This window comes from Rhinatrema bivittatum, chromosome 2 (genome assembly GCF_901001135.1).
Source record: "Rhinatrema bivittatum chromosome 2, aRhiBiv1.1, whole genome shotgun sequence".
In the NCBI taxonomy this organism is placed as follows: Eukaryota; Metazoa; Chordata; class Amphibia; order Gymnophiona; family Rhinatrematidae; genus Rhinatrema; species Rhinatrema bivittatum.
In genome coordinates this window covers 193,711,296-193,735,118 of record NC_042616.1, presented here as the reverse complement: position 1 = coordinate 193,735,118, position 23,823 = coordinate 193,711,296, and positions in this window count along the sequence as shown.

The following is a 23,823-nucleotide window of genomic DNA, read 5'->3' as shown; positions in this document are numbered from 1 at the left end:
AGAGTATGTGATTATAATCACAAATCAAAAACTTTCAGTCAATCTCTATGTAGCCCCAATCAGAGGTGTATTCTGTGTAATGATGGATTCCTTCTTGGTTAAAGGATTTCTAAGGGGAACTGTCCTTAAAATGACAATCTACCCACCCTTTCTTTCTGTATGAGCCAAGGCTGCAGTAAAAAAAAACATGAAAAGGATTAATCATAGGCAGATACAAATATAGACAGTTTTCAGCAATATTCTGCCTTAGGGCAATAAACTATAAACTTAGATCTACTGGAACTAAGGTCCTGTATACCTTTATATTATTAGTGACTTCACTATAAATATTGAAGGTATATATTTATTATTTACACTAATAACTGACCCAGTTATTAGTGCATGCATAAACATATACAATTTTCCCCAGACTCTCAGAAGGCAATTGTTGTGCTACATTATGAAAGGGGTGTCAAATTCTGCCCCTTACTGGCCTGTTGCCCCTTAAAAAGATGGCAGCAGTAACCTTACCTGGCCTAAGTGCCCTCAGAGTGTGTCAGGGATCTCAACTAGACCCTTCCCATTTGTGAAGTCAGAGTAGCTAGGAGGGTTTAGGGAGGAAGAGTGACGCTCCTCATTGGGAGGGATCATTTGAGTTAATAAAACTACTGCACCCATGTGATACAGGGGAGTAGGAGAAAGGATTCCAGGAGTTGTAGTTATCTGGGGTGTCTATCACCTCATGGAATGGTGCCACTGGGGTTTATCCCTCCACAGGGAAGGAGCCAGGAGAAGAGAAGTCTCGAGGAGGTTCAAAGCTAGTACTGCTGAGAGTAAAGGAGGGCTCTTAGAAGAGAAAATACTGAGGATTAGGTATTGAGGTGTTTTCGCCAGACAGAAGAAGAAACTGTTCAACTGAGGATTGGTCCTGGCGTTATACCTGATGAAAAAGAGTTCAAAAAGGTGCTTGCTGTGCTGATGATTGGGAAGGGAGGGAACAGAGAAAAAGAAGATAGCCTGCCCTAGCCACAAAGCACTGGGAGGACGCAGGGAGGAAGGGTACCTGCCTCTGAGGCTTGACGATTTTTGTGGATTCTTGTGAAGTGTTATGGAAAGAGAATGAGTTTATTTTTATTTTTTTTTTATCTATTGATGTTGGAATTACTTTTTATTACCTGCTCACCACCTTCAGTAAAACCTTTATTTTTGAGCAACAACTTGAGCATCAGATCTGGTGGTTTTATAAGAGTTTGGAAGGAGAACAGAAGAACCCCACTGTGAAGAAAAACCCGAAGGGCATTGAAAGACTGCTTCTTCCTCCCGCTGTATGGGAACCTGGTACCATGCCTGGTCAGTGAACCATTCCATGTGCCCCCTTAGCCAAGAGCTCACCAGGAGAGGGGATATCTATCTATCTATCTATCTATTTATTTACCTATCTATATCTATATTTAGGGGTAGATTTTCAAAACTTACGTGCGCGCGCCCATGTGCACGCGCTACCTGGCGTGCACACATGGATGCGTGATTTTATAACAGGCTCGTGCTGGTGCACATGTTATAAAATATCAGGTCAGAATGAGCAAGGGGGGGGGTCAACTTTAGCAAATACGCGTGGCGGCGCATCGGGGCCTTCTCCAGTTCCCAACCCCCTAGCCTAACCTCCCTTCCCCGTCCCCTATCCTGCCCTCTCCCTCTCCCTATCCTAACTACCCCAAATTTTCTTATTTTACCTTTTGCTCCTGCCTTGCAGCAGAAGCAAGTTGCGCATGCTGGCACGCAATCCCCCGGCACAGCGGCAAATGGCCGCTGTGCCGGCCACCTCTGGCCCTGCCCTGCCCCACCCCCAACCACCCTGCCCTGTCCCCGGACCACCCCTTTTTCAAGCCCCGGGACTTACACATGTGGTCGGGCCGTTTGAAAATTGACCCAGCACGCGTAAGGCCCGGGCTTTTACGTGCGCTGGGGTTTGAAAATCTACCCCATATTGTCCCTTAACCATGAGGTCAGCAGAAACTTAGGGTGCCTTCAGTCCCTCCAAGATTAACAGGCAATAATGAATAATGAGGCATGCAAAGAGTTTAGTTGGGATGAGCAAATGGATGCTCTTTCCCAGGATATGGTAGTGGCACCAAGGATTCAAGGGTTTAAATTAGAAATAATAAAGAATTTAGATTGAACTGTAATCCACAGGCTTACTTCTGGATGAATAACTTTGCTTGTAATGTGGATAGATATCACTGGAGTCCAGTCTGATGGCTCACTGATTTATGCAAGTGCTAGGTACAGACCTCTTCCCCTGCAGGTACATGAGAATGGTTACTCATGCTCCCCAAATGACTCCTCTGAGTAGTACTCCTCCCTCTAGTCTGAGTGAACTTTATCCCCTGGATCTATGCTATCCCAGTCACAGATCATAGGGGCTTGGCAGCATCTCTCATTTACAACAGCAGAGAACTGACAGTGTAATTTAATTTAATTTAAACTATTTATAGTCCACCAATCAAAAACACTTGTTCTCAGAGGATTAAGCAAAAAAAAAGGTAAAAAAATCAATAAAAAGAACATCAAAACACATTAACATAAAAACATATAAGCATAACACAATAACATTATAACTTCTAGTGAGTTACAGCTTGTCTCTTCCTAAGTCTTCACTAATCTCTTGCTGCCCAGTCTAACTGGGATACTCAGTGTGTAAATTCTCGAAGTGGACAGCAGGCCTAACAGCCACAGTCACAAGCAGCACATCTGCTATCCTAATATATCTCTCTCCCCAACTGCACTCCCAAAACTCCAGGCAGATTTGGAATATTTGTCCTCTCAGCTTTCTCATTGGTCAAATCCTGCCCTGCGCTCCATTGGCTCTTAGTATCATGTCTACAGAGGTACAGCACAATCCTATGAGGAAATGACAGGCTGAGGGGGCCGGGCCATGTTGAGAAAGGACTACAGCAGGGCCCAGTGCAAGAGTATTTGGCACCCTAGGCAAAATTTTAGTCATGCACTCCTATCCCAAATAACCTACTAGCAATAACTCCAGTACAGAACATCCTTCTACTGGCAACAGTGGCTCCAGCATACTCCCTTCTTTGTCAGTATTGGCTCTGGCCTAGCATCTTTCTAGGCATGTATGTCTCTGATGAGATTTTCCAGCTCCTTAAATTTTGGTGCTCCAGTTTTCCTAATAGAGCACCAGTCCTGGACTGGAGAAGTCACAGAAGCAGCAAATCAGCAATGTCCCATGTGTACTTTTGTGACAAACATGAAGGTATGGTGTTGTGACTACGCAAAGAGCAAAGTAAGAGGGTGCTACATGCATGAATGGTATGTTTTTCTTCATGAGAGCTGAAGACACACATGAGTTGTGCAAGGGTGTACCTAACGAAAATAAAGACCATGTTCTGTTCCCATCTGACTTCACATTCTGCTTATGCCACCTTCATTTAAAAAATTAGAAGTAAAGTTTTATTTTCAGCAATTCTGTTCTTTACTAATAACCGAATCACATTTTCAATTTTGTCTTTAGCAATTAGAATGATAAGCTTTAGTGAAGCAGAGTAGTAACTATTAATTTAGTAATAATGCTTTGAAATATGTGCTGTGGTATGACAAATTATGTGAGAAATAATAGCGAGGGTGTATGTCTGTTCCTTTAATGTAATTGCACATTCTTTGTTAGGAACTACTAAATTTCTCCAGGATCTGGACATTGATAGCCATGGCTGCAAAGAATGTTTCCCTTCAGCTCTTGCTAGTGGTTGAAAGGTTAAGGATATTCTGCTGGCAATAGGCAAAATACATTTCAGCAAAGACTCCAGTGTGAGATTTGCATTGCCAATTAAACTCTGATGTTGCCACCAGTATAGCAGCCTTCGACCGAAGCATCAGATTATTTTTCCTGTGTATACTTGCTCATTTACTGCCATGTGGATAATGCATTGGATTTCACAGCACAGCAAGTTTAATCAAGACATGTCATCATTAATTTGTACTGATATATACTGATGGATAGGACTTTCCAGAAGCATGACTAGCTGTTTATCAAACTATCATCAATTGTAAGTGAAGCCTGGTCCCAACCCCCTATTGTTTTTACAGCATCTGCTTTACTGTAGACTTACAAAGCCATTGGGTTGTTTTTTTTTTTTCCTTTGCTGTGGATTTTCTTCCTGTCACTAGCAGACATCTTCATCTATTTCCCTCATTTCTGACTCCTTCAAGTGAGGAATCCAAATGATGGCACGCTGGTCCTTCTTTTCACATCTTATGAATGCAAAATGGTTAAAAATGAATGGCAACACAAGATCAAACACTGCAGTCTGCATTTGATTTATGATTGTTTTCTGCTATTTACAATGCTTCTTTCTGGAGGTCTCAAATGATTGACAATTCTAAGTGTTGGAAAATCAAACATCAATCATTGATAATGTAGCCATGACACTGTATGAAGGAAACCTTATGTACCACTTATATTTCTTTATCAAAAGAGAGGACAGGATTAGAACTTAGAAGAACATATAGTTGTCAATACTAAGCAAAGCCCCTGGTCTTCCATAGCAGCTCACTGGTAAATTGAAACAAGGGCTAGAAAATTCTCCATCACAGTTGTAAAATTTCATGGCGATTAAGAACATAAGAACATACAATACTGGGTCAGACCAAGGGTCCATCAAGCCCAGCATCCTATTTCCAACAGTGGCCAATCCAGGCCATAAGAACCTGGCAAGTACCCAAAAACTAAGTCTATTCCATGTTACTGTTGCTAGTAATAGCAGTGGCTGATTTCTAAGAAACTTAATTAATAGCAGGTAATGGACTTCTCCTCCAAGAATTTATCCAATTCTTTTTAAGCCCAGCTATACTAACTGCACTAACCACATCCTCCAGCAACAAATTCCAGAGTTTAATTGTGTGTTGAGTGAAAAAGAACTTTCTCCGATTAGTTTTATATGTGCCTCATGCTAAGTTCATGGAGTGCCCCCTAGTCTTTCTATTATCTGAAAGTGTAAATAACCGATTCACATCTACCCGTTCTAGACCTCTCATGATTTTAAACACCTCTATCATATCCTCCCCTCAGCCGTCTCTTCTCCAAACTGAAAAGTCCTAACCTCTTTAGTCTTTCCTCATAGGGGAGCTATTCCATTCCCCTTATCATTTTGGTAGCCCTTCTCTGTAGCAGATGTACATAAATTTTCATAGAGATTACATTGCTTATTCAGAAAGGCAGTTTTTATTGTAAAATTCTCAATTGTTTTCATTTTTAAAATGAAGGGGGTCAATCCATCCATTGTGAGACAAGAAAAGAGAGTGAGGTTAATAAGTATTCACCAGCTTATTGAAATAAAAATAGCTATTCAAAACTGGACAGAGGCTGTGCAGGAGGCCAAGTAAGGGTTAATATAGGGAAAATCTTATGTAATGAAGTATTTCAGCTCACTGACCTATGAACTATGGAATGCATTGGCTGCCTCACTATTTCACTATGTATGAACTCAATTATTCCTTTTTAGATATGTAAGGTTGATCTGGCCATGACAGTCCCATATAGAAAAAGATAGGTAATACATACTAAGCATTACTGAGCCATAGTATTAGAAAAGTCTAAGGATAAGACATCAACAATGTCTGTCCACATTTCTAGCTCTGTACCGTATTTGCTTTTCTCTGAAACACATATCCTATCCAGCTCCATAGGAATCAATAGGGAAAATCACAGCTCTATATTCCCAAAAAAACCCTTTGTAATACTTTCAAAAATCAAACTAACAAAGTTTTCTTGCAAGCTGAAGTGCATGAATAACTGTTGGCTTGCAATGCCAGCATATTTGCAACTGTTTAGTACAATGCACTAGCTCACAGTCTGTATTCTGCACTCTTTACATAAAAGCAAGAAATGCCATGCTAAGTCAGACCAAGGTCCATCAAACCCAACATCCTGTCTCCAAAAGTGTCTAGTCTGGGTTGTAAATACCTGGCAGATCGTATAAAGTAGATCTAGTTCCTGCTACTCTCAGGGGTAGCAATAGCTTTCTTTAGTCTCCTTGCCTATAATGTTTTATTGACTTTTCAGCCAGGAACTTGTCCAAACGTCTTTAAAACCTTGCTATGAAACTTGCCTTGACCATATCCTTCTAGCAACAGATTCCACAGCTTAACTGTGTGCTGAGTGAAAAAAATTACTTTCTATGATTTGTGTTAAATCTGCTGTTAGTTTTATGGGGTGACCCCTTGTTTTAGTATTATTTGAAAGGGCAAATGATTATCCTTTATTTACCCTACTCCCACTCATGATTGTGTAAAAGTCTATCATGTCCCTTCTTAAATGTCTCTTTTTTAAGCTGAAGAGCCCTAACATGTATAGCGTCTCATATTTAAGCTATAATGAGACTGCATTCACAAGATACTAACCACACACTTTCCTTTACACATACCATGTAATCTTCAAGGCCTGAAATGCTGTTATAGCCTTACAATTTCACAGCCCCTCTATCAAGGCTAGTTTTAGTAGGTGCTATGTCACATACAAGTACTCCATCATTTATATCATGTACCCAGAATCGCCAGTAGTCATGTCATAAGAAGGGGCTTTCCCTTATTACAATTGTTCCTGAAGCACTGTGCTGCCAATCTACAACACAGTCATCATATACAGTAGGGATGTGCAGAGCAAAATTTTATGTTCATATTTTTTATGTCCGAAAGGGGGTCCCACTTGCGGCCAATATGGACATAAAAAAAATCCAATGAGTTGGGTATATGTACATATATGCAAAAAAAAAATTTAAACCCCCTCACCCTCCTTAATCCCCCCCCCAGACTTACCACAACTCCCTGGTGATCGAGCGAGGAGTGAGGACGTCATTTCTGCAATCCTTGGCGAGAAGCATGTGACGTCGGTGGCACGTCGAGTGACGCGGCGTCACGTGATTCCCGGCGAGTTCGCGCCGGACGGCTCGTTCGGCCCAAAAAGAACTTTTGGCCAGCTTGGGGGGGCCTCCTGACCCCCTCAAGCTGGCCAAAAGTTCTTTTTGGGCCGAACGAGCCGTCCGGCGCGAACTTGCCGGGAATCACGTGGCGCCGCGTCACTCAGACGCGGCGTCACGTGATTCCCGGCAAGTTCGCGCCGGACGGCTCGTTCGGCCCAAAAAGAACTTTTGGCCAGCTTGGGGGGGCCTCCTGACCCCCCCAAGCTGGCCAAAAGTTCTTTTTGGGCCGAACGAGCCGTCCGGCGCGAACGAGCCAGGAATCACGTGACGCCGACGTCACGTGATTCCCGGCAAGTTCGCGCCGGACAGCTCGTTCGGCCCAAAAGAACTTTTGGCCAGCTTGGGGGGGCCTCCTGACCCCCTCAAGCTGGCCAAAAGTTCTTTTTGGGCCGAACGAGCCGTCCGGCGCGAACTTGCCGGGAATCACGTGACGTCGCGTCTGAGTGACGCGGCGCCACGTGATTCCCGGCTCGTTTGCGCCGGACGGCTCGTTCGGCCCAAAAAGAACTTTTGGCCAGCTTGGGGGGGCCTCCTGACCCCCCCAAGCTGGCCAAAAGTTCTTTTTGGGCCGAACGAGCCATCCGGCGCGAACGAGCCGGGAATCACGTGACGCCGGCGTCACTCGACGTGCCGCCAACGTCACATGCTTCTCGCCAAGGATTGCAGAAATGGCGTCCTCACTCCTCGCTCGATCACCAGGGAGTTGTGGTAAGTCTGGGGGGGGGATTAAGGAGGGTGAGGGGGTTTAAATTTTTATTTTGGCTCAACAATCGCGATTTCCCACATATCGAACATATCTATGTTCGATATGTGGGAAATCCGATCGTTTATGTCGAATCAATTTTTTAAGTAAAAAAAAAATATGAGTTGCGTTTTACTAATGCGGTCAATCCGAATGCACACCCCTAATATACAGTATACTGGCTACTACAGCACCTTCTAGGCTAGGAAGCCTTGCACACCTCCTGCTATAATGTGGTTCAGTAGGATGCATATCCAAACTGATGGAGGTAACCATACCATGTATAAAAAGATTGACAAATCTGAAGGCCAGTAGTGACTGTTGCCACTTATTCTTGCTCCGTCTATAGACTCTACTGCTTAGCATCATCAGACTGCTCAAGATGCCTTTAAGCTGGGTCTAACTACCATGAAATGATGTGGTCCCTTTAAATAGACAGCTAGATCTGATTTCTGGAACTCGTCTCCAGTTGGAGTATGATTTGTTTGTAAACATTTAGTCTGTTCTTATTGACTTCCAGGAGTCTCTTGTTTTAAAAACATTTTGTTTGTCCTTAAAGATTTTACAGCTTTAGGTTGCTCAGGATTTATGTATTAAAATTTTCAAGACAAATTTTAAAAGCCCTGTGCATGACAGAACTGGGAGATACGTGCACAAGTTGGGCAGTGTGGACCAAGCGGATTTTAGAAGTCACTCCTGGACGCGCATATCTCCTGCTGCACCCACAAGTCAAAAGTTTTGATAAAGGGGTGGAGCATGGGCATGTCGGGGGAAGGCCAAGAGATGTGCACGTAAGTACTAATGCGCACAGGCAGGGTCCCCTGCTGCATAATTTTATTACTGCTACGGATGTCATGGAAGTAATGAAATAAAAAAATCTAGGCTAGTCAGCGGGGTTTTAAGGTTTGGTGCTAACCGTGGGAAAGGGAGAATATTAAACTAGGGGATTTGGAAAGTCCTATCCCTTAACTGGGCGAACTGGGAAAACTACCTATGGCGTCAGCACACATACTTTGTAAAATTCCCCCATTTACGCGGTAGAAGCGGCATTTGCGTGCACATGCACGTGTCCCTTTATAAGTGTGCGCACGTATGCACACCCAGACTATTTTATAACGTGCATATATACACGTGTATGTTATAAAATGGACGCATCTGGGTGCGTGCCAACAAATGTGCGTCCACATGCCTGTTTAAAAGTTACCGTCCCTATACATATGACCTAAATTTATATTTTTTTTCTTATTCATCTTTTAATTTTAGGATACATGGAATGTTTGAGTATTTGTTTACTCTGCAGTTACTTGTTGTTATAGCTTCTTTTAAGGATTAACATTCACCTCTGGGAGTTAGACTTTATTGTTATAATTTTCAGTTAGACTGTTTTTTGTGGGACTGTCCTTAGGATGGGCTCAGTTATGTGATGGCCCTCCCAATAGGAGCCTTGAGTCACTGAGGAGTTCATCAGAAAGGATTCTGGTTGGGGGAGTCTAGTTAACCTCTACCTGGGGTTTTATAATGTTTTCACTTGCTGGCAGATTTTAAAAGCCCCTCATGTACCAAAGCAGGGAGATACGCGTTTGACTCGGCCCGGCGTGTGCCACGTGGATTTTAAAAACCGTGCGAGTTCGCTTATATCTCTTGGGACACGCACAAATCATAAAGTTGAAAAAAGGGTGGGAGCGGGGTCTGAGCAGGTCATGTGCAGGCCGAGTCTGTAACATGAAGTCTGCGCTTAAGTATTTATGTGCACAAGCCCGCACCAGGGTTCCCTACTGTGTAACTTTATTTCTGAATGGATGGCATGTAAATAATAAAATAAGAAATATTGACCAGTCAGTGGGGTTTTAAAGGTCGGAGCTAAAATGGCAAAATGGAAGCAAGTTAGCTAGGGAGCTTAGGAAGTCCTCTCCTTTACTGGAGTGAAGTGGAATGAATTGGGGAAACAAGTAATTGCGTTGGCGTACATATCTAATAAAATCCTCTCCACTTACGCGATCGAGGCGGCATTTGTGTGCAAAGTGCATGTCAATATAAAGTCGTGTGCACATGTACACGCATATAGCCATTTTTATAACAGGTGCATGTATATGCACATATACAGGCATATGTTATAAAATCGCCATATCCATATGCTTGAGCCGGCAAATGTGCGCACATGTGCACAAGTTCACAAATCTTAAAATTCATTTCAAAAGTTTGAATTTTGTGATTAGAAATCGCCTGATGGGACAATTCCATAGAACAGCCACTAGATGGCATCATATATGGTAAAATTACACTATGCATGAGCAATTAATGATCTATGGGAAAAGGGTTAGCTGAACCCTAAATTGTGTGTCTCCTTTAATAGGTTTTAAAAGCGAGATTCTCTAGGGAGAATGGTATTGGGACTATATAATCCTGAGTTTGAGGTTTGGCAGGATGAGTTGGAGAGTTTGCAGATTAAGGGGTGCCAAAAGTGACTCTCTCCAAAGAGAGGGTTCTGTAGAGGCTTTCTTCCTCAAGGGGAAAGGCTCAAGGCTGATAGTGTTTCTTACCACTGTGGAAACAAATTAGGGTTCCATCCTGAGTTCCTAAAGGAGTAAGAGGACCTCAAAAAGATTGTGTGGTGAGAGAGGTCTCACAGTGTGAAAGATCTGGGAGTGTGTTGTCCAGAGCAGCTTCAGTTGGGGAATCCGGGGAGTGCCTGCCAAGGCCTCAAGGAGTGCTCTTGTGGTGACCTAGATGATAACTGTGATGCACACTAGTGGTAAGAATAATTCTTGATCATGTATTGGATTTGAACTCTGGCACTTAGCTGAAGCAAATGTGAATGTGATACCTTGTGAAGGAATTTCATGAAGAAACGAGGGGAGAAGTGATTGGGGAAAAGGTATTCTGTACAATTTTGACTAAAATACTGGGTCATTCATCAAAATGTGTTAGGGCCTGAACGCATGTTAAACAGCTCAAACACATGCAATAAATAGCACGACGCACCTTAGAATGTAAATTTTACATTTAGTATGCAAGTGGGAGGACTTAATGGAAATGAGGGTCTGCTAGTGCAGAATATGGATTTAACGTTAGAAATAACTACACCTTTTTTCTTTTCTTTACATTGTCCTTACATTTCTATTGTGAAAATGTTTTTATCGCACAACTGCTATCGCAGCAGGGGAAAGAGAGACAGCACTTTAATAAGTTGAGTAGGACTTTCTATATAAGTAGCACTGTATATGGGCACATTCAACTCAGTGTAGGTTTGGGTGTGTTACATACACAGAGGAAGTAACTGCAAATTTGATATCACTGAAGAATTTCTATCATTTGAACCGATGAAAAGTACAACAAGAGTCTCTACAAATCAACTCCTCTTGTTGTACTTTTCATCGGTTCAAATGATAGAAATTCTTCAGTGATATCAGATTTCCAGTTAAGTCATCTGACTGTATATGTAACACTCCCTCAAACTCACCCCGAGTTGAATGTGCCCATCTACAGTGCTACTTATATACAGAGTCCTATTCATCCTAATAAAGCGCACTCTCTCTCTCTCTCTCCAATAGCAGCTACAGAATATGCAATAATGTACCTTGTGTTGTGATATTTGTCAATACAGTAAGTCTATGATTTGCCTAACTACACCCATTTTTTTTTTTATCACAGGCACTGTTTCTGCTATATTTATAGCATTTTGATGAATCTAGGGAATAGTTTGTAGAGATGTGAATCGTGTCCTCGATCGTCTTAACGATCGATTTCGGCTGGGAGGGGGAGGGAATCGTATTGTTACCGTTTGGGTGTGTAAACTATCGTGAAAATCGTTAAAATCGTGAGCCGGCACACTAAAACCCCCTAAAACCCACCCCCGACCCTTTAAATGAAATCCCTCCCCTCCCAAACCCCCCCCCAAATGCTTTAAATTACCTGGGGATCCAGCGGTGGTCCAGAACGGCGGCGGTCCGGAACGGCCCCCTCAATCGAATCCTGTTGTCTTCAGCCGGCGCCATTTTGCAAAATGGCCACCGCAAAATGGCGGCGGCCATAGACCAAAACGATTCGACGCAGGAGGTCGTTCCGGACCCCCGCTGGACTTTTGTCAAGTCTTGTGGGGGTCAGGAGGCCCCCCCAAGCTGGCCAAAAGTTCCTGGGAGTCCAGCGGGGTTCCGGGAGCGATTTCTTGCCGCAAATCGTTTTCCGTACGGAAAATGGCTCCGGCAGGAGATCGACTGCAGGAGGTCGTTCAGCGGGGGTTCCGGACCGCCGCTGAATGACCTCCTGCAGTCGATCTCCTGCCGGCGCCATTTTCCGTACGGAAAATGATTCGCGGCAAGAAATCGCTCCCGGAACCCCGCTGGACTCCCAGGAACTTTTGGCCAGCTTGGGGGGGCCTCCTGACCCCCACAAGACTTGCCAAAAGTCCAGCGGGGGTCCGGAACGACCTCCTGCGTCGAATTGTTTTGGTCTATGGCCGCCACCATTTTGCGGCGGCCATTTTGCAAAATGGCGCCGGCTGAAGACAACAGGATTCAATTGAGGGGGCCGTTCCGGACCGCCGCCGTTCTGGACCATCGCTGGATCCCCAGGTAATTTAAAGCATTTGGGGGGGTTCGGGAGGGTGGGGGATTTAATTTAAAGGGTCAGGGTGGGTTTTAGGGGGTTTTAGTGTGCCAGTTTTCCTGCCCTCCCCCTTCCCCCGATTTACGATTTTTTAACGATAAATCGGGGGAATTGGTATTGTATCGTGGCCCTAACGATTTTTGACGATTTAAAATATATCGGACGATATTTTAAATTGTCAAAAAACGATTCACATCCCTAATAGTTTATAATCCTAATGTTAGGCAGTAAGTTGTTTCTGGATGTTAATGCTGCTGCAGCCTGGCTGTGAGAGTCTGTGAACCCCTGATTTAATCAGTTCTTTAAAAAAAATGTGTAATCTCTGACTGCTGCAATCCAAAAAAATAAAAGTTTGGTTGTTCAAATATATCTTTTGAATGAGTCCCTAATTTATCTATAAGTTTGAATTTCTTGAGACAATATTGGGATAGCAGTCAGATGAGTTCATAGTGAGCTCCCTGTTTAGCTCAGAAGGTGGTGATTCAGAGGAACTGAAACAAATCTCAGTGAACCTGGAAGATATACTCAGGAAAATTGACAGGCGAAAGAGTAGCAAATTACCTGGACAAGATGGTATATATCCCAGAGTGCTGAAAGAACTGAGAAATGAAATTGTGGACTTGCTATTGTAAATTATCAGCAACATCATCTATGGTACCTGAAGACTGGAGGGTTACCAAAGTAATGTGAATTTTTAAAAAAGGGATCAAGGGGTGATCCAGGAAATTACAGACCAGTGAGTCTGAGATCTGTGCCAGGAAAAATGGTAGAAACTATCTTAAAAAACATAATTGCTAAACATATAGATAAGCATAGTTTAATGGGACAAAGTCAATATGGATTTAGCCAGGGGAAGTCTTGCCTCACAAATGTCCTTCATTTTTTTGAGGGCATAAATAAATATGTGGATAAAGGTGAGCCAGTTGATTTAGTGTAACTGGATTTCCAGAAAGCATTTGACACAAGTCTCTCATGAGAGACTTCTTAGGAAATTAGAAAGTCATGGGAGAGGTGGCAGTGACCTATTGTGTATTGCCAACTGGTTAAAAGATAGAAAATAGAGAGTAGGGCTAAATGGTCAATTTTCCCAATGGAAAAAGGTGAATAGTGAAGTAGTGCCCTGGGATCTATTTTGGGACTGATGCTTTTTAATACATTTATAAATGACTTCGAAATGAGAACAACAAGTGAGCTGATTAAATTTGCCAATGACACAAAAGTATTCAAAGTTGTCAAATCACAAGAGGATTGTGAGAAATTGCAAGAGAACATTGCAAAACTGGGAGACTCGGCATGCAAATGGTAAATGAAATTTAATATAGACAACTGCAAAGTGAGGAACTTAGGGAAGAGTAACAGGTTCCACATTAGGAGTCACCACTCAGAAAATAGATCTGGGTGTCATCTTTGAAAATACATTGAAATCTTCTGCTCAATGAGTATAAGCAGCCAAGAAAGCTAGGGATTATTAGGAAAGGAATGAAGAATAAAACAGAGAATATCATAATGCCTCTGTATCGCTCCATGGTGCAACCTCGAGTATTGTGTTCAGTTCTGGTCACTACATCTCAAGAAATATATAGCAGAATTAGAAAAGATATAGTGAAGGGCAACTAATATGATAAAAGGGATGGAACAATTCCCTTATGAAGAGGTTAGGACTCTTCAGCTTGGAGAAGAGACAGCTGAGGGGAGATATGTTAGAGGCCTATTAACTAATGAATGGAATGGAACGAGTAAACATTAATCAGTTGATTACTCTTGAAGTTACATTGAAGTTACTGGGTAATACATTTAAACTAATAAGAGAAAATATTTTTTTATCCAATACATAATTAAGCTCTGGAATTCATTGCCAGAGGATGTTGTAAAAGCTATTAGTTTAGCTGCATTTGAAAAAGGTTTGGACAAGTTCCTGGAGGAAAAGTCCATTATCAATTATTAAGGTAGAGTTGTGGAAATCCATTGCTTATCTTGGGATAAGCAGCTTGGAATCTAGCTATCCCTTGGGATCTTGCCAGGTACTTGTGACCTGGCTTGGCCACCGTTGAATACAGGATACTGAGCTTGATGGACCCTTGGTCTGACCCAGTATGGCAAGCCTTATGTTCTTATGTTTTATCCTTGTCTCTAGGTCTGGGTCCACTATGCCATGTGCTTGACCCAATTTTCATTGAACCCTACCAAGAGGCTGGCACTGTGCTTCCAACAGGCCCCAGATCCTCTCACATTTAATTTGTCCTTCCGGGAATGGTTACATTTATTTATTTGTAATTTCTCTGCTGGTGTTCATTGGGTCCATGCCTACAGAATGTGTTATAGTAATTTTTTATTTACTGATATTAACATTACTAATATAGAAGTTACTGAAGAGCAGGATAAAAAGCAAAAATCCTTACAGTAAGAAGTATGTTCCCATTGGCAGAAGTACTCACTCTGTGAAGATCCCACATAATACAGATTGTGGTTTCTTTCATCTAGCAAAAGTCTTCTCCAAAATATTGAACTTAACTTGATCTCTGAAGGGGAAGATGCACATTACTCAAGATCTAATCAGTGAAGAAGACTCTAATATCCTCTTTGTGCCCACAACTTGGATCTAGAAAGGAGAATTTCTTTGCGCTCACATTTTGCCTGCCAGAGGTTCTGCATGCTCAGCAACCTAGAGTAGGCAAATAAGGTGGGTGGAGGAGGAGGAAGTTATATGTTTCCCCAAGTCACTGGAGTACTATGTAGTTTTCCAGTTCATGAGGTCATTAGTTACGAATGTTTGTATGTTTTTTTTCTAAATCCTTAAAACTGGGTTTCCTGCTGCTATACCAAGCTACCTCAGGAAAAGCTATCTTACTCTCAGATTTAAGTAACATTATTTCTGATGTAGTTTTACAGTCCTCTAGATTCCTTATTTTGGGCAACTTTAACAAACATGCAGAGGCCATAGGCCGCAGAGTTTCTAGTGACAATGGAAACAGTAGATTTTGAGCACATAGTGAAAGATCCAGCTCATTCAATAGGCCGCCTGCTGGGCCTGATTTTCACTGGCTCAAAAAGAGTACGGAAGTAAAATCCGAAGAAACTGACATACATCCACCCTCCTCTTGTGAACACTTTCAGATCAAATTCCAACTTTCTGGGTGTGGTTAGTACAGGAAAGTCTTCCCTGATCATTTGAGGAATCCAATGAGTTTTATGAGGTATTAGATGATTTTACTATGGCATCCGGCATTAAAGTGCATACTGCACAGTATCATTGCACAATGGAACTTAAAATTACATGAAACTATTGGTTAGTTCGGTTGTCCTTCTAAGAACATATAAACTGAAGGGAGAAAAAAGTCCATTCTTTGTTCTCTAAAGAGCTACGGAATTTAAAGCAATTCAGCCACAGGCTGGAACTGTGGGAGCGTAAATCATGTGTGGATTTGAATACAGCTTGCATGTAAGGCATGTTATCATACTTTTAAAGGATACTTTTAAAAGTTGCTTCTGTGCGTAAAGTGGTGTTTTACCCATGGAAATGAGCCTGTTACAAAATTGCCTGCCTGCTATATGGGTAAAAGAGCAGGCATAAGCCTTGTATGCACATACTTTTATCTCTATTTTAGATGTGGGCTGTTATCAAAATTACCTACCTATACCCTGCCTCCAGGGCAATTTTCAAAAGCCACTTATCCAGGTAAATAAGCTGCCTGAAAAATGGCATCTGAAAATGCCCCACCCTCTGTATGGGAATTAGTCCATGCGTTATTCACAATGTGTATTCTTTTACACACATGCTCCTGGATACATTGCCACAGTGGGATTAGGTTGGAAATGTAACAATGCACGGAGTTTTGAATTTTCCCAAACTACATGCATGGTTTTGGCCAGAAAAAGTACTGAAAGGTAAAGGAGATGCAGATGAAACATGCTCATACTTTTCCTTCGAAACCTGGTGCAATGCCCGTGGGTAAAAGACTGACTTAGCATCAACATCTTTTGAAATTTGTCCCATATTATAACTATAGTTATATCCAAGAAGCTGTATTTTTCTCTTCCACTATTGCAGCTGCCAAAAATTCCATCAAAGAAAATTCTTTTATTAAGGCTCACATATTAATCGTGTCTCTAGATTATTCACACTATAATGATTTTGCTCATCTTTTTATTTTAAAAAATTGTGGATTTACAGAAAACTTTCTTTTCCTTCTTCTAAAAATACTGGAGGATAATCATCCACCTGTCCTGTTAAATGGTTTTACTCCAAGTGATGCTGACAGGCTTAAGGAAATATTGTTTCAATTGAAGTCTACTATTTGTAGTTTGGATCCCTGCCCTTCTTGCCTTATTAGAGAATGAGTTTAGCCAAATATCTGGTCATACTCATTAACCAGATTTTATCTGAAGGATGTTTCCTCTCAGTTTTAAAGCAAGCAATTGTTCAGCCATTTTTTTTAAATACCTCATTAAATCCAAAAGAGTTTAATAACAATCAACCTGTATCTAATATATGCTTTCAGGCCAAAGTTATTGAAAAAGCTGTGACTATCCAAACAATTTTTGGTGATGAATTGCTGTCTAGACTCTTGTTAGTTGTGGTTTAGACCAGGTTTCTCCACTGAAACAGCTTTGAAGGCACTGACTGATGATTTTTTTTTCATGACTTTTGTTGGAGGAACATTTATCTGATAAATGTCCGGAACCCCCGCTGAACGACCTCCTGCAGTCGATCTCCTGCCGGCACCATTTTCCGTACGGAAAACGATTCGCGGCAGGAGATCATTTTCCGGACCCCCACTGGACCCCCAGGGACTTTTGGCCAGCTTGGGGGGGCCTCCTGACCCCCACAAGACTTGCCAAAAGTCCAGCGGGGGTCCAGAACGACCTCCTGCAGTCGAATCGTGTAGGTCTATGGTCGCCGCCATTTTGCGCCGCCATTTTGAAAAATGGCGCCGGCTGAAGACAACACAATTCAATTGCAGGAGGCCGTTCCGGACCGCTGCCGTTCCGGACCGCCGCTGGACCCCCAGGTAATTTAAGGCATTTGGGGGGGGGTTCGGGAGGTTGGGGGATTTAATTTAAAGGGTCGGGGGTGGGTTTTAGGGGGTTTTAGTGTGCCGGCTCACGATTTTCACGATTTTCACGATACTTCAAACACCCAAACGGCAACAATACGATTCCCTCCCCCTCCCAGCCGAAATCGATCGTTAAGATGATCGAGGACACGATTCACATCTCTACTACTGAGCCACATACGTCCCACTTATTAAACTAAATAATGCTGAATGCAGTTTGAATATCTACCCCACTGAAATTAGTGCTGAAATTATAAATCTTATGCCCTTTTCACTGAGGAAGTCTTGATAAAAGAAAGCAAGTTGCCTTTGAGCTCTCTTAGGAGAGTATGCCTGTAGAAACAGGGCTGGTTTGAAACCCCTGGCTGTTTTATGTTTAAAGGATTAGCCAGTGAGAGGAACGGACATAGACCTAGTTTAAAGCCCTGTGAAGTCAACTAGTTTAAAAATTAACTGGAGTTATAAAACTCAAACAATCTTTGCAAAGATTGGATTAAAGAATCTTAGAAGACTTTTCAGAATTTCACAGAGAAAATTAAAAAGGAGTGAGATAAGAGAGTTATAAATAGAGCAGTAATCTGTCATTGTTTATTTAACAGCAGTATCACATTGCAGTTATAAATTCAGCTGTCCTCTAAAGCTAAAATGTATTGAAAGGTGAAAGAATTAAACCAATTAAAGGTTTGGAAATATAATTGGATGAATGATTGATAGCATGGAAGGACAGAGCTCATCTCACTATAGTCTCATTACCGAGTATCCCTTCAAATCACTTCAACTTGTTTCATTTGGTATTTTCATTCTCATATCTTCTCTTAATCTTGTCTCATCCCATTTTCATTCAAAATAGGGCAATTTAAATTATCCTTTTGTTTATCTAACTAGTAATAACAGTTCAATAAAATATTGTGGACTTTACACTGAGGACCTGATTTTAAAAAGCATTTACTCGAGTAAGTGGGCTTTTGAAAATTGCTACAATATATGCCATTGAATTATCCATAGGATTTACTTGCAAAAGTGCACTTTATTTGAGTAAATAGCTTTTGGAAATTGCTACAAGAGTATTGTACATTTATGTGCATAATTATTTTTAAAATTACCCCTTGAGTGTACACAGTAGGGTGAGGAAGGCTGATGATATAAGGAAAGCAGTCTCTTTTATTGATTTCTAAAGAATTAGGTAGTAGGTTCTTCAAGATTGCACAATGGCCGTCAAATCAAGAATGCAAGCTTCGATACATGAGCCACAGATACAAGCCACCAAACCTTCTCATCTCATGGAGGGTCTAGTCCATGCCCATTAACAGCCCTTAAGTATAGAAGACTGAGCAAATTATACACTCACACTTGTAGTTTTAAGAGATACATATAAGTAAAACAAACATATGGGCCGATTCAGTAAAGTCCATGGGAGAGCGGGCGAATGCCTGCTCTCCTGGCCCGCGCACAGGCCACTCGCCTGTGCACGCGATTCAGTATTTAAATTAGGTCCGGCGGTAGAAATGGGCAAAAGGAGGCACTAGGGACACTAGCGCGTCCCTAGCATCTCCTTTTGGCCCGGAGCGGCGGCTGTCAGCGGGTTTGACAGCCAACGCTCAATTTTGCCGGCGTTGGTTCTCGAGCCCGCTCACAGCCACGGGCTCGGAAACCAGACGCCGGCAAAATTGAACATCCGGTTTTCAACCCGACAACCGCCAGCCAACTTCAAAATTTTTTTTTACTTTTTTTAACCCTTCAGGACCTCCGACCTTATCACCATCATATTAAGTCAGAGGGTGCACAGAAAAGCAGTTTTTACTGCTTTTCTGTGCACTTTCTCGGTGCCCAAAGAAATTTGCGCCTACCTTTGGATAGGCGCTAATTTCTGAAAGTAAAATGTGTGGCTTGGCTGCACATTTTACTTACTGAATCGCACGCGAATACCTAATAGGGCCATCAACAATGCAGTTGCATGTTGAGAACGCTATTAGGTTTGGCGGGTTGGACGCGCATTTTCCGCCCCTTACTGAATAAGGGGTAAGGGAAAACGTGCGACCAATGGCAGGTTAACAGTGCGCTCCGTCAGAACGAACTGTACTGTATCGGCCTGATAGATAGTGAGGAAAGAAGGACAGAGAAGACAGAAAGAGATAGAAAATAGAGATAGAATAGTATAAAAAGAGATTGAGACAAATTTGTTTTACTTACCTTTGATAGGGATTCTTTCATTTCTCAGAGGTTTTAAAGTTTCTGAAAGACAAGAAAAATAAATCACAAAGCATCAGTTGTTATGTTTAAGTCTAACATCAGAAAAGAATAGATAAAAAGTAAAGAAAATGTAAGAGGTCTACTTCTCTGATAAAAGTATGCAATTTTGCAAAGAAGATTTCATACTTGTAGAAACTAGAACACAAAAGAAAATTGATTTAGAATGAAATTTACAAGTGTCTCATTTTAAAATTGCCATATAAAACTTGTGAGGATTCTATGTTTATGGTACTGTACTTCAAGTTAAATTTGATGAGGTCATTGGGATGATAACTTTAAAAGAGCCTTGTGGGTGCACATATATATGTGTAAACTGGCTTGCCCCAAAGAATGCGGCATATATGCACATATATGCATGTATATTATAAAATAGGCTGTGTGCATACCTGGGTGCACAATTTTATATGGACACATGTGCAAATGTCACCTCTACCATGTATGTGGGGAGATTTTAGTAGACACATGCGATGACACAATTACCAGTTTCCTCACTTTGTTCCCTGTTCGTCCAGGTAAGGGATATGACTTCCTACCCCCCCCCCCCCCCCCCTAGTTAAATATCCTCCCTTATACCCTGAAGCACCAACCCTTAAAATCCTGCTGATTAGCCTAGAATTTTTTATTTTATTATTTACTCGTCATCTATAGCAATGGTAAAGTTGCATGGCAGGGGATCGCGGAGCACACTTGTGCGCGTAAATAATTATGGGGCAGATTTTAAAAGGGTTACGCGCATGCTAAACCTATTTTGTGTAGGCCCAGCGAACCGTGCAAAGCCCCGGGAAACACGTATGTCCTGGTGTTTTGTAAAAAGGACGGGGACGGGGTGTGGACAGGGAGCTGGTCCTGGGGCGGGGTGGGGGCAGGGCGGGTGTGGGACCGAGACCTCTGGCACAGCAGCCATTTGCTGCTGTGCCGGGGGATCGCGCGCCGGCAGCCAGCTGCCGAAGCACACAAGTTACGCCTGCCAAAGGCAGGCATAACTTACAAAATAAAGGTATGGGGGGATTTAGGTAGGGCTGGGGGGCAGGTTAGATAGGGGAAGGGAGGGGAAAGTGGGAGAGGCCGAAGGAAAGTTCCCTCCGAGGCCGCTCTGATTTCAGAGCGGCCTCGGAAGGAACAGGGAAAGCCATCGGGGCTCCCCTAGAGCTCGGCGCACACAAGGTGCACTAGTTTGTCCCCCCTTGCGCGTGCTGACCCCAGATTTTATAACATGCGCGTGGCTGCACGTGCATGTTATAAAATCGGGTGTACATTTGTGCGCGCTGGGTAGCAGTACAAATGTAGGCCACGTGCATAGGTTTTAAAATCTGCACATTTCATGTTAAAGTCCCGGAATGCCCATGTGCCACCTATGCCCTGTCCAGACCACAACCATTCACTGCCCCTTTCTTGCAACTTCTTATTTGTGCATGTACCAAGAGATATACGTGTACTCAGGCACCTTTTAAAATCCATGCAGTATGCACCAGCTGGACATACTCATCTCTGAGTTTTGGCATATGCTGGGCTTTTAAAATCCGGCCCTAAAGGTAGTACAGTGTAAAAAAAATTAATTAAAAGTAACTTATTGAAAATAATTCTTGAGAGTATTTTATATTTTCCTACAAGCTGACTTTTTCAGAATTAAATTTGCATAAGACCAATTGAAGTCTTCCTTATTACTGTATAAATTTGCAATAGCTTTATCATCTACTGAACTTCTTTCTACTTTATTAGAAACTCCAAAGCCTTAATCCTCAACCATCATCATGACAGCTGAGAAAGAAGTTCACAACTGAGGTGGTTTAAACTTGTTGTAAAAGTTTTTTCTTAACCCCTTAGAAAGTTCAGCTACCAGCAGCCTCAGTGCTGCAGTATAGTGCTGCAGTATATGCATGTAATGTCAGAGAGAACAATAACAGGTTATCATAAGCATTGAAGAACCTGAAAACCTCCTCTGCATTTGAGCTATGGAATACACGTTTAATACAGGGCAAGGATTAATCAAGAGTTGTGGGTTAGACAGGATATATACTTTAATTGTTATTTTATTTTCTTCTAGCTAGTTTCACCATTTTATTAAGGTATTCAGAGATCCAGGGAACACAATTGACACAAAGTACTATAGAAGTATATTGTGTTAGAATTGATGGGCTTTTTTATACTGAGTTTTTTCAGTTAGTGTAGTAGGTTCCAGATGATAGTAGATATTGAAGAAATTGCAGGTGGAGGACTCCAGGAAGTGAAATCCTGAAGACTTTTGCACCCCATGCTCTCAAGCATCAAGAAATTATGAGTTACAAATTACATTAAACTCAATACTGGTCAGCAGTATTTATAACCTTAAACAGATTTGCTACGTTCGTCGGTTCATGGGCTAATCCTGTGAACCACCATTCTCGCCTCTCAGTCTGGGCCCTGGAAAGATGCACCCATGACAGAATGCTGCCCTCTGCTGCTCCATCTCCTCTTCATGGTGAAACACTGCCAGCTTCCTTTGTGGCTGGATGCTTACCTTCAGCCTGCCAACTCACTGCCCTTAGGTGTGTGTGCAGCCGATACATACATTTAAAAGAGCCCGTGGCAGGAAAAGCCCTGCAGCATAGACCAATGACATCATCAGGCTAAGGCCTTTAAAAAGCCTCCAGATCCTGACTTCCTCACCTCAGCAATAGGTCTCATTATAGCCTGGTAGTGTGAATTGCCTCAGCATTCCTGGTCTTCTACATGTTTTCAATTCCTGATCTCCGTGCCTTCTGTTCCTGGTATTTTATGTGACTTCAGTTCCTGGTCTTCTGGCTTTGGTTTTCATTTGGTCTTCGTTTCTTCCTCTTGTCTTGTGGTCTTTGTCTTGTCAGCATTCTGGTCAGTCTTCAGTTCTTCAGTGTGCTTTGCACCCTGTGTTTTCCCTTGTCTTTCTGCCCTGCTCATCCATCCCACTTTTCCTTGGAATGATCTTCAGCTTTGACCTTGGCTTGCTTCCTGGACTTCTCTTGATTACCACCTGCCACTGACCACTGCCTGACCACCAGACTTCCTTGATCACTACTTGCCCTGACCATGGTCTGTCTTCAACTTGTAAAATCTATACCAAAGAACAGGGGAAAATAAAATCACATCAATTACATTACATTATCATTAGTATCAAAAATATTTTATTATTACATCACAATTTGTTTCCACATAAATATATTTCTAAGATGTGCAATACCCACTGTTACTTATTCATTTATTACATCACAATTCTTTTCCACATAAATATATTTCTAAGGTGTACAATACAAGATGTTGATAATTCATTTATTACATCAGAACATTTTTCCACATAAATATATTTCTAAGATGCATAATACCAGCAATTACTTATTCCAGGTACCTCTAAAATAATCACACATCATTTCACACAGCACTCATACCCATTTACTCACATACATCATAAAATGTTCACATTAAAATCCCACTCAATGATATACCCCCAAGCTTTTTCAAAAACATACAATGTTTTTTTTCTAAATCATAGAACCTCCTCCACTCAACATTATACCCCCAAGTTTTTTCAAGAACACATAATGTATTTTTCTAAAACAAAGAACCTCATCAAACATTTCTACAAAATAAATCCAAACTTTTCTACAATGTAATTCCAACAAGGTCCCTTGTTTCACCTACTTGGACTTCTTCAGAGGATGTTATTCTAGAATTCATAAATTCCAATACACTCTAACTCTCATGTTTTCATGATGACGTAATCACTCATCTACTGTATGACAGATGTCCTCAGCAGTTTCCATCAGACAATTGCTTGTTATTTCAAAAATCATTCCATTTGACACAAACAAGTCGACTTTCCCAAAACCTATAAATACCAAAAAAAACTCCATAATTATTGCTTTACTAACCCTCAACCAATGCTAACAAGACAATATTTAACAAAACTTACCGCTACCACTCAATGCCTTTCGAATCACTAGCCCAACGCGCAATCCTCAGTATATTGTTATAACCAACGACTCCCACATCCAAATGAAGTCAATTAACAATAAACACGTGGAACGGTTTTAAAGCACACAACATTTCCTGCATAGCCAGCTCCCAACAATCATTTGTTATGCACCTACAAATCATGTACAAAAACCTGTTATATCAAACGTCCTCATACCCGTGAAAGAACTACTACATAAATCTTTAAACATCACAAAGTAAATACCTCATTCTTCAG